Raw genomic sequence first — 12,386 nt, 5'->3', positions numbered from 1 at the left:
GGGCTGAGTTGGAGCTGGTTGGTTTCATTTTTTCATTTTGGAAGCTAAAGCTATGAAAAGTTTAGTAAACAGGATTACTGTATCTCTAAAAAGCAAACAAAAAAACCCCACAATAAGCAATAGTGAATTTTGAAAAATAAATTTACTGCAAGTAGCGGACAAACCTTTGTTCTTCTGGCATCCAAAAACTGAACAGCATGGTAAACAAAAAAATGAAGCAAAATCAACATAAATAAAGGTCAGATGCAAGCAAAGGAGATTCAACAGAAAGAACTGAATTCAACAAAAAGTATCTTGAACAGAAAAAATTAATTTTATTGAGTTATACAGAAAGGCAACAACAAATTCACAGTACTCAAATATATAAACTTAGACAGACTTCACTCAATAGAGGTGACAAAGAAAAGCATATTTTAAATAATCCGTCCCATGATAAATTACAACATTCCTATTGGACATTGCTGTTCTTTTACACTTTTAGGTTTTTCTGAACACTCTAACTTGTCCTAAAATATTTATACTACATCTGAGTACAGGGATCTGTCTCTGTTCCAGGTGTGTCCTGTACTCCTTACTCAATGCAGGTCAAAATCAAAATGGATTTTTCCCATCTTAAGGTTGGAGTACAGATAATTAGCTGAAATTGCTATGGCTTATGATGTTCATTTCAGATTACATCCTCATCTGAATTTGTTTTTCATCTTATTTTTCCCTCTACTCATTGCCTACACAGCATACTGAGCTTTTAGAAATATGAATTCCTGAAAAGGCTCACAGTCTGTACTAAAAGACATTTAACTGAAGGAATTAGGGGACTTAAATTCATGTCAGACATTTTAGATTTAATTGATGTTTTGCAACTCCACATTCTAAAAAACAAAACAACAACAGAAACCACACCAAATAAAATCCAAAACAGCAACAACACAGACACCAAACTACCAACAAAACATTTCATTTGATACTACCTTCATGTTTTACACAAGTACATGTAAATCTGTTGAGTTCTAGCAATGATTTAAACCAAATGAAAAATTCTAAACATTGAGAAACCAACCTTTTGAAATCACCTTAAGAAACCAACCTTTTGAAATAATGTCTTTTATCAGTTATTTCAAATGGAAAAGAAGCATTGCCAGTGGAGATATTCAGTAAGACACTTTGAACCTGTTCTGTCATTAAATAAGCACTACTTTAGTGTATGTCCAGATCTTAATTCTCTTTGTATCTGAATTTACTAGGCACACACTCAGTTGAGAGCATACACATGAAGCCACTCCTTTACAGCCCTGCTTAATTTAATGGCAACTCTTATCTTTTCTTAATCTCACCATTTTTTCCATTAGCTATAATAAACTTTAAAACTCCAGTAAACTTTAAAATCCTTTAGATGTACAAACTTCCCACTTTGAATTCACTAATGTGCCAACAGTTTGTGACCCCAAGACTGACTACACCTCCTGCTTCCAAAATTATTTCACTGTCCTACTTCTCATACCTGACCAAGAACTTTGTCTCTACTACTATGCTCTAACTAAGCAACAGTTATGTTCAGTAACTACCAGCGCCCCAGAAATAGTCAAAACTATTTCCCTGATCTGAATAATGATGTAAGATACATCCACCTAATATTAAACCAGACAAGATTTATTACTTCATGCTACAACCTATTTACAAATCAATGTTTTTTTCAAAGTCATATATATCAAATGTCAATATGTCTGTAAAAATCTAGCTGAGCAAAAGAAAACTAATTCTAAAATACCATTTCTAACCCACAAACGAAAGTAAACTTGACATACACATTGCTAACACACAAACCCTCTGAATGTAACCTCTAAAAACCAAAAACTGTTGGATCAACACAGAAATAATTAGAAATCAGAATTCAAACAACAATTCTGGTTAAGATAAATGAGACAAGTTCCTTTTCTGTCCCCGGCAGCCTGTGCATGCTCTCCTTAGACTCCACCCAGACCCACGTTTGTCACTAAGCATGACAGTAGTTCTGGCTGCTTCTCTGTAATTATCTTAAAACTAACAGCCTCAACTGTGGTAGACTACTGCTACTTTGACATAAAAGAATCCATTTTTGTACAGCTTCAAGACTTAGAACATGGTGGACCAGATTTAGACTTCTGCTGGCACAAATTTTTGTATCTGCAGCTTGCTAAGGAAAGGAAAGAACAAATGTTGTGAGGGTGGAAAGAAATTGTATAATTAACTGCAGGGGAAGGACTGTAGGAGTGCTGTGAATATCTGTCACATGGCCATCATTACAGACACAGAACTTTACAGGATTTAAAAAAAAACATGTAAGATTTATCACATTTTTTATAATTCCTATTAAAAATGGACCAGTTGACCAGAAATATTTCCATGCCAATTTCTCGACAATATATAAATAGTTCTCTCGGAACTTTTTCAATCCTTCTTTACAGCCCAGCTCCAAGAAGCAATCCATGGAACTGTGAATTGCCCCACAAACTGAAACAAAACTATAAAAGGAAGATTAACTAATGGCTCTTCCCAGACTTCAATTCATGTTCTACACAAGGAAGTTCCTCTAGTCTATGCCAACTAACTACACCTAAAAGAATTGCCTGCTGAGAACTCTCCTGCCTCAGTGTGCTTTGGGCCACAAACACTTCCAGAGCATCCAAAAACCACAGATGTGGTGAACAGCAGAGGGGAATGAATTCACAAGGAGAGTTGCTGATTTAAAATTGCTGGTCCACCTACAGAAGCACACAGATTCTTGGGCTTCACACCATCACAGGGCCAAAGAACATCAAAAGCAAAGAACACATTCAAAAACCCAGTCCACAGGATTTTAGCTCCTGACTCTCCTGTTTCTTTCCCCCCCCAGTAAACAGAGAATTGGCAGGGCTGAATCAGCTGACATAGTCTAGTCTCTTGGCAGCAGCAAATATAAAATTATACAAAGACTGTGCAAAAAATTTCCTGTGAAATTGTATGCTATAGAAAGCTACAGCTATACCTGAAGAATACACCTCAACAAGTATAACAGCAAATTATCCTGTCAACCATACTCTCATTCTCTAAAATCAAGCTTCCTTATTTATTCCATAATCTATTACAGTTCTATTTTAATTCTCCACAGCATGAGTCTCTATCATCGAAAGGAAAAAGACTACTGAAAGCTTTCTTATGAACTGCATCTAAATCAAATTGTATGTTAAATTTAGTTGTGCTACTGAAATAAGCACGAGCATTACACTTGCAAATATTTGTAACTAAGTATTGCTAAAGAAAAACATGCAAATCCTAATTTTCTTCTTTAAAGAAAAAAAGAAAGGGAATTGGAGACATTTTCTTCATTACCATAAATTAAGAAATTAATTCTCTCATGCATTTCCTCATCTGCCTATTACAATTCATAAATCTGGTATCCAAAAAATCACACTGAAAATGCACTGACTAGAATTTTGCCTGAGTAAGACAGGACTGACAGAAAGAGTTGGAAGGAGAAGACAGATCTAATTTGGGAGGAATAGCAAGAGATTCTGACCACACACGATGACTCTTCAGTATTAAAAAATCTGAGCGTGAGATGTGAGAGAGCTTTTGCATAATACTGCTTGCTGATATAACCACGTATTTGAAAAGAGAGAATTCTTGTCTTACTTTTCTTACTTTTTCTTTCTTTATGCCTTTAAATTTGGTGTCTTGTCAAATTGTATAAAGCTTGCCCTTACAAGCATGCTTTGCAAGTTTGGTAAGGAGTCTTGTCACGTACACTTAAATCTGCATTTCTTGACACAGATGTGGTGGGCTGAGCTTGGCTAGAGGCCAGGACTCCACCAAGCCACCCTATCACTCCCCTCCTCAGCGGGACTGAGGGCAGGAGGGGAAAAAGTTGAAATAAACCTCATGGGTCAGGGTAAAGGCAGTTTAATAAAACAAAAGCAAAGGCCATGCACAGAAGCAAATGAAAACACAAGATTCACTCTCTCCCTGTCCCATGAGCAGCCCATACCCAGGCACTTCCTGGCCAGTAGGACTTCAGTACAGTTGTTCCAGAAGACAAACACTGTAATAAGGAACACCCCTCCATCAGCTTCTTGCTCAAACCTTTTCTCCTTTTCCTCCTCCATTACTAATCAAGTGCCCACCCAGCTGCTCTATCGCTCCCCTCAGCTTGCCCCTCATCCTGGGCTTTACAAGTTAAATAAGGAATCTGGTCATACACATTTGCATCTCTCTTTTTTTTCCCCCCAAGGAACAGAGCTCAGTTCAGAAATAGAGCTCATTTCCCTGTGACAAATGCAGATCTTAATTCACACACAATCCTGCTTCTAAAGTAAATATTCCCATTATGTGCATTTTGGTTTAATTTCTTGGCCCATTCTGATCATCGCTAAACCTAATTTCTCCTCAGGCTCTCCAAGCCAGCAGTGAGGAATGCTGATCCTATGGCATTCTACTACTGTTTAAAAGAACTCCAAATAAATATGTAGTCCCTAGAGTTTTCTGAGAGAGAAAACTGCCCTCCAATACATCAGTAATCTATTCTGGAGCCTCAGAGGGCAGTGCTGACATATTTAATCGGAAGTATCGGACTTCACTACTATTCCATCAGCTTCTCCGGGTCATCTCACATAAGTATTTTGGCAAAACAACAAGTATTGCCTAAAGACTTGAGGTCATTGAACAAAAATGCATCCTCATACAGGCTAAAAAGCTTTAGTACTGCAAATTCAGAGCAGCTTCGCACCTATTTTTAAAGGAACAATCTGTAAATATATTTCTTTCCTAATTCCCTTTTTTGCTGTGGGCTGAGAGAGGTTGATGAGCCATATTTTGTAGCCTGTAATCACAAGAACCAGAAGGTCAAGAGGAAGGGACTTTTAGAAATGGAACAAATCAAACAGACTTGAGAGGAATAATAGGCAAAGATTATTGCAGACTATTCTGCAAAGATGTTGGGGGGGAAAAAATCAATTTCTTAAGTTAATAAAAACAGGTTTAATTAAAACCTTTGTCATCAGTATCATAGGAAAATGCAGGGGGCTGTATTTTGGTGATCCTTACCATGACAACTTTTAAGCAGTCCAATTATGCTGCTATGACAGCACTGGCCTCCTTTTTTCACCTCTTCCCTTTAGAGAAATACTGTTAGTAGTGCCAGTAGAAGAATCTGCTTGCAGATTACTTCTTACAACTTACAGGGGGAAAATATAAAATACTTTTTAACAAGGCTTGGAAATCAATGCCAGTTAAAGAAAAGCAGATTATTATTTATTTCCCAACAGTTCTGTCTGCAACATTAACTACACAGCTAAGAACAATGTATGGTTTAGAAATCCTGGATACTCAAAGATAAATCCTAGGCATTCATATTTTAAAACTATTCTCAACAGATAAAGTAACTATATACTGTGAGAAATCCTCCATCCCTTCATGAACTCCAGCTCCTCTGATACTCTTTTATTGCCTGCATAAAAAGTTTCTCTTTTTTTCAGGATTGAAGCACTTAAGGTTCCCCAAGGAAGCTTTTAAACCATTTGGCATGATAAACCTTTACCCTCCCCACACAAAATGTCCCACATGGTCTTGGCTCTATATAATCAATGCTTGTGATTTGTATTCTGACTGCCCATTGTAAACCAAAGATGAGCAGAATCCCTGTCCTACAGCTAATCCCAGGAATAACTACAATCACTGAACAGAAACATGGTCTGAGTTTCCCATCACCACAGTTCAAGTCCAGGAAAGTGAGAAAACACTCAAGGCCCTGTCCAAGCAAAAAAGAAAATTCAACTCCCCCATCGAACTCACCCACAAGCCCCACTGGTAACAAATAGATACAAGAGGAAAAGAAAAAACAAAAAGCACAGGAGCACATCATTCCCAACTCTCTATTTCCCATGAAATAGACTTCCAGTTATCTCCTCTGCCTTTTATCTAGAGGAACAGCAAGGTTTCAACTCTGCTGATGCACTGTCTGGTACTTTCTGGAAGCCTTTGTTTTTGAGATTGCCTTCTCTGCTGTTAAAGCTTTCCTGTGAAGAAAGATTTAACACAATAAAAATACCCCTAAAGTAATAATCACAAGCTTTCAGAAGGTAACTGTACATTATCAAGGGCTTTCAATATGTTCTATTTGGACAAGATATTTGCCGACATACACAAAGCTCTCAAAACGTTGTGTAAAAAATTCTTAGAACTGAATAAGTATTGTTCATTAACAAAGCATTGCACTGTGTATTTATTACAGACTGAAATTTTGTTTCTGTTTTACTTTAAAAAAAAATTGGAGGAAATTAAAAAAAAAAAATTCTCCCTGATTTCCAAGTCCAAGGCTCCACACATAAAGCAGATTTTTTTTTTCCCAGCATAAAGATGTTGAATGTCAAGCTTTTTATCAAATAGTATTAGATTCCTCTTTTGTTATAATTAGTGGGATACTATGTATTCAATGCCCAGTACAGAAACAACCATATCTGGATTAAGTCAGCAAGTCACAAACAGGTAACTAAAAACTGGTAAAATATTATTTGTCTCAGTGCCACCAAGCTACAGCTTTTTAGCTTATTTTCACTCCATAAAATTGGTTACATTTTTATCAGCATGGGAATTGATTAACCAATTATTGGGAGAAGCTAAGAGCATGATTTTGTTTTGTGGGGATATTTTCGGGGTTTTTAAAGAAAAAAAACACAGAGCTCCCCTGAAAGTGAAATCACATATGTCCCCAGTGGACCAGCAACAGACTGAGCACTGCCCTGTCAGATTCCAGAATAGATTACTGATGTATTGGAGGGCAGTTTTCTCTCTCAGAAAACTCTAGGGACTACATATTTATTTGGGGTTCTTTTAAACAGTAGTAGAATGCCATAGGATCAGCATTCCTCACTGCTGGCTTGGAGCCTGAGGAGAAATTAGGTTTAGCGATGATCAGAATGGGCCAAGAAATTAAACCAAAGTGCACATAATGGGAATGTTTACTTTAGAAGCAGGATTGTGTGTGAATTAAGATCTGCATTTGTCACAGGGAACCAAGCTCTATTCCTGCTTCCATGGTCATGTACGACTGAAATGCACCTGTCCAAAAATCTGGGAATATTTGCCTTCTTACTTTCATTTCCATGGGATTATGTTCTTTACCACCAGTTAAGTATGAACCATTGTGCAAACTGCAGTTAATGAAGAAGAGAAAGTTAAGAATTTGTTGTTTCTAATTGCCAGCTTTAAAAAAACCTCTGATAATCAACAAAAATATTTGGCAAGTACTTTCTTCTTTCTTTTTGGACAGTAGAATGTATTGTGCAGCCTGCTGATTCAGTCAAAATAATAGCATAGAAAAATCTTGGATGCTAAACAGGCCTATTACTTTCTTATTTCTCAAAAACTGAGGTCGGCGTACATTAAAGGAATTTTTTTCAGGCACCAAGTCAAGAAATTGCTTACAAAAGGAGAGCATTGAGAGAAAACAAGGTCACATTTCAAACACTGAAAAACTTGTGCTATTTGATCTTCAGACCCTCCCTTTATCTGCTTAAACTTTTGCTATAGAGTTTCTCCTTCTGGCAGAGAACTCACTAATACCTTGGAAAAAAAAGAAAATAAAATTAATCCCTTTCCCAGATTAAAAAAAAAAAAAAAGCACACTGGGCTCTATTTTCCTATATTTTAGTCTGCCTCTAATGAAACATCCCACTCCTTTCATTAAAGAAATAAAATCTGAGGAAGAAGATTTTCATGGACAAAGGGCAGCCTCTGCTGAAGCTACCAAAGAGAAATGCTGATAAAGGAAAACTACAGAGGTGTCCAAATAGTATTTCCAATTATAAAGTCATAACAGATCAGAACAGAAATGGTTGCTACAGTCAGTAAACAGCAAGCCACAAAACACTGGATGATGTTAAAAAAATGAAAACAAGTATTCACATAATATATAGTATGTGCTTGTTTCTCAGAGGACTTTAATACCTGAGACACTGTAAAAGTTCACATTTTATATATCATATCTAAGAAGCAATACAGGGAACTCCAACAGACAGAGAGCCTGCCAGTCCATCCAGTGGAGATTTTGGTGATTATTTTACATTATATTGAAAGACACAAGAGAGGAAAGTTAGAAGACCAGAAGAAACCTCAGCACTGTATTGCAAACCTTGATGTTTAACTCACATGTGAACTGGGGGCTTGACATTTCTCTACAGGAAGTCTCCATTGACAGAAGAGGCAAATGCAGAGCATCACTGCAAGTTGTGGGAATGGGACATTTTAATATTTGTGCTGACCTTTTTACCCTTGCCACCTTTCCATTTTGTAACTTTCTAACTATATATTTTTAAATGCAGCCATAATCACATGAATATAAATTATTCACATGACAATTTCAAGCACAGCTTTTAGTAAGCCAGAAATACAAGTTCCAATTTCAACCTCCCCCTGGTCTATTTTAATCAGCAAAATACATAAAAGAGCACTCTTCAGCTTTCAATTCTTTTTCACTACTAGGAATAGTGCTGTGAGTTGATTAACCATAATACATAATCATTTCCCATTGAAACAATCTGAAAAGGAGCCTTAGAACTATGTGTTCTGATACAGTTAAAGGAAAATGAAAAAAAAAATACAGGGATTTCAGTGGCTCCACTCAAACAGAATTGTTAGATCCAACAGTGACAAATGATGCATCACAAAGCAGGGATGACCATCTGGGAAGAGATTTCATCCTGGTTTACTGAAGAAATGCAGATATGCAGGAAAGATATGCTCAAAAAAGATCCCTGCAGTTCACAAATATACGCTTGCACAAGTCGGGAGAACTTGGGTTTCGCAGTGTACTTGGTTAAATCTGGATTTATTCTTCTCAGATTTTGTAGGAATCTCTACACGGCCTAAAGGAATCCAGGACAACCCCATAAAAAATCTGCAGCTCTGGAGTGTTCCCACAAGGTGGCACTAAATCCCCAGCCTCAGAAAATCCTGACGGAGCGCAGAAACGCAAGGGCAAAAACCCACGGCCACGTACGTCACATAGAAAACCAGCACAAATAAATAGACTACGGCCACGTACATAGCATAAATAAATAAGACTATTTACGGATTAGAAATCGCAGGATAGAAAAACAAAAATAACAGCCTAAATCAGATATTTTAGAAAAGATTGTAACTTCCCCTTCATAATTCAACAGCTGAAGTGGAGGGCACACAGACACATATACCACGTGTGTGTATAAATATATATATATATATAGAGAGAGAGAGAGAGAGAGAGAGACACACATTCAATAAACATGAGAATCATCAATGTATATACTGACTTACAGACAGCACTAAACAAGAAATCAAGTTGAACTCCTTGTTCAACTCTTAGCTCTTTGTTCCAAGTTCTGATACAGAACCAATGTTTCTGATGTAGAACAGATTTCCCTGCCCTGGTGACACCCCACAGGTCAGGCAGTGCTGACTCCCAGCCCTGTGGGCACTGAAAGCACCAACAGTCAGATACAACCTTCTACTCATATGCAGTCAATATTCCATTTTAAACTACTTGATCTTGTTATCCCTCATGCTTTCCTTGAAAGCTGGTGCAGTCATTTCACCCCAAGTGCACTGCATAACCTTAATTACTGAAATAGTAGTGTACCCATATGCTGGACTAATTTTTGTGGTGTTCAAACTCCTGAAGTGTCCAGAAGCCTTCAGGGGGCCCTTTGTTGCCAACTTCAATTAAATAAACAGGTACTGGGTCATTTCAGGCCAAATGCATTCCACAGTGCTAACAATTTAAAATTCAGCACTATCTACTTTTCCTTCAACAGTCTATTGGTTTTTACCTCATTTTTCACACTGCTTTAAGTAAACATGCTGTAAGAATATTCAATTTTTACAGGTATTAAGAAAGAAAGGACTTATTAAATCTTTGCAACTACTTTGCAACCAATGCAAAAGACAACTTTTAATGTAAGAGCAGATAAAGCAATTTGATGATCAGCTCTGTGTTCCAAGCATTACACTTACACAAAAAAACAATGCAAAGTTCCACAACCAAACCACTACTACTGATTTTCTCTCCACCACCCCACATTAGGGACAAGACACCACAAGATCTGGGGGTGGGTAAGGGATTTTAGAACCACCTTGAAATACAAAATGTTGATTTAATTGTAACTGCCAGGGTTTTTTTTTTTCTGCACATCACATGCTCACACATCTGTTGGCTATATAATGTAAACTCATTGCAATTTAAGTACAGATTTGTGATCAGAATGAATATCCCCTTCAGCATATCCTGCCTTAATCCCCAGTTTTTGCACTGTATGACCAGACAGGATTTGTTCTATTCTGTATAAAAGGAAGTGAGAGTATAGAATCAACACTCCTGTTGTCATCCAAAAAACTCCATGCATCCTGCTGAGCTAATGTCAGTTTCTGTCAATAATTGAATAAAACATATGGGTTCTTTTCTCTGTAAAAAGTTATATCATGTTATATCTTCTACTTTTCCACTCATGATCAGGTGCATCTTATCTTTGATTTAGAAAACTCCATGATCCTTTATTATGCTTTGTGCTGTTGCAAAGATTCACAAGTTTTGCTGTTTCTGCTGTACAGGTGCTCAGACTGCACTGACAATCATTTAGTGAGAGAGCTGTTCCTAGAGGTGTTTCTCAAGGAAAGCATTTAGGTGTTTTCTCAGTTCGGTTTTAATTTGTATCCTGACTTTCATGAAAGCCTCAAGATTAACTAGCAAACTCATAATCTCACATTGCTGCACTTGATCTCTCAGAGGCCGACTACCTAGGGTCAGTACACCACATTTCATTCATGTTATCTCATTTAATTATTGCAATATAAATAATTCTATTGGTGGGCACCATTCAGATTCCATCCTAGAATTTCAGGAGTATTCTAGCAAAAAACACACTTCTTACAGGATAAGTTACTTAAGTAATAATCTGGTCAACTGAAGAACAATATTAAAAAGTTAGATAACCAAAGGTAAATTAATTTCAATGTAAAGGTTTGAGATAAACATTTGTATATAAGGGCTAAGGGAAATAAAGCATCATTGCATTCCTGCTCTGGCCACTATTTGATCCTTAAGAGCAAAGCTGCTGGAAAATACAAGTGCTCCCTCTTCAAACCTGAGAACTTGCATGGCAATGAGAGCACTACCCCTGAAGGATGAGTTTGACAAGCAATATGATCTTTGTAATCTTTGTTTTTCTACATTTCAAGCTACTCTTCATAATGCTTTCTCTCAGCCCAGCTACTGCTGTCACGAGTCCTTAGTATTCTTGCATCAAATCCAGAAGAGCTGATTCCAACCCCTCCATCCGAGGTTCATCCTCTAATAAACATGAGAATCATCACTCTGCAAGATGTTATTTTCACACCACATTCTTAGTAACAGAAACAATATATTCCACTTTTTTTAACAGTTTTATGCACACTAATTGCACAGAAAAATTAATACTGATGATATTTAAAACAACTGCACTGCTTCCAGAGGTAATAAAATATTGAATTACTGTTCTCTAATTCAATGCCATCTAAGCACTAAGAGTTGGAAGAGATCCTGCTCTGAAATACTCTAATGCTGCACAGATGATATCATTTGTAGCAGCAGAGGATTAGTCGCAGGGGAATTGCTCGCTACTATTCACATGCTACAGCTCCCACAGTCTCCAGTTTGCCTTCTCACTCAATCTATAAAGAAGCAAGTCACTTACATCACCTCTGAAGTAAACAGTACTGCAAGACGCTCCTTCAGGTGTAAAATCTGTCCCAGAATTCTCATGTATGCTACTCAGCAAATGAGAAAGCACCGTGCAAAGGAAGTTCTTCTAGAGGATACAATGCACCATAAATGAGAACTTATATCAGCTACCATAAATTAATTTAGAAGCCTGCATCTTAAGCTATTAAATGCAATTATACTTATGAAGAAAACTGCATTCATTTTTTCAACTGAAAAGGGGGGGAAATCAGATTTTTTTCTGTAAGTATTATCTAACATCTTTACAGTCAAATCTATTAGCCCAAGAAGCCAAGCTTGTGTATAACCCTACATTCAAAATATGTCAAACAGAAGAGTCTGTTAATTAAACATTAGCATCACTCCAATCAAGAGACATTTTACTAGAGATGCACAGAGAAATTAGCATTAAAGACAACACTCTTCATTAGTGCTCCAGAGCAGACATTCTTACTCGCAGTCTGTAGATCAATTTGGTGGTGAAATAAGTGGATTGATGATCACAGGATAATTTACTTACTTCAAATTTACTCTACAGGGGGAAGACATAGATGCTAACAACAACAGGAAGCTACCCCAGGCACATTTATTAAAAATTGTTTCTACACAAGAAGAAAAATAATTAAGGCCTTTTCTCCAAGGAATG

General features: G+C 37.0%; 1 protein-coding gene across 1 annotated transcript in view; it reads right to left on the bottom strand.

The window, feature by feature from the left end:
- The window catches only part of ERC2 (ELKS/RAB6-interacting/CAST family member 2), a 275,802-nt gene that overhangs the window by 231,182 nt on the left and 32,234 nt on the right, over positions 1-12,386 (bottom strand).

Source organism: Serinus canaria, chromosome 12, assembly GCF_022539315.1.
Source record: "Serinus canaria isolate serCan28SL12 chromosome 12, serCan2020, whole genome shotgun sequence".
In the NCBI taxonomy this organism is placed as follows: domain Eukaryota; kingdom Metazoa; phylum Chordata; class Aves; order Passeriformes; family Fringillidae; genus Serinus; species Serinus canaria.
This window is presented reverse-complemented; position numbering and strand designations above follow the sequence as displayed.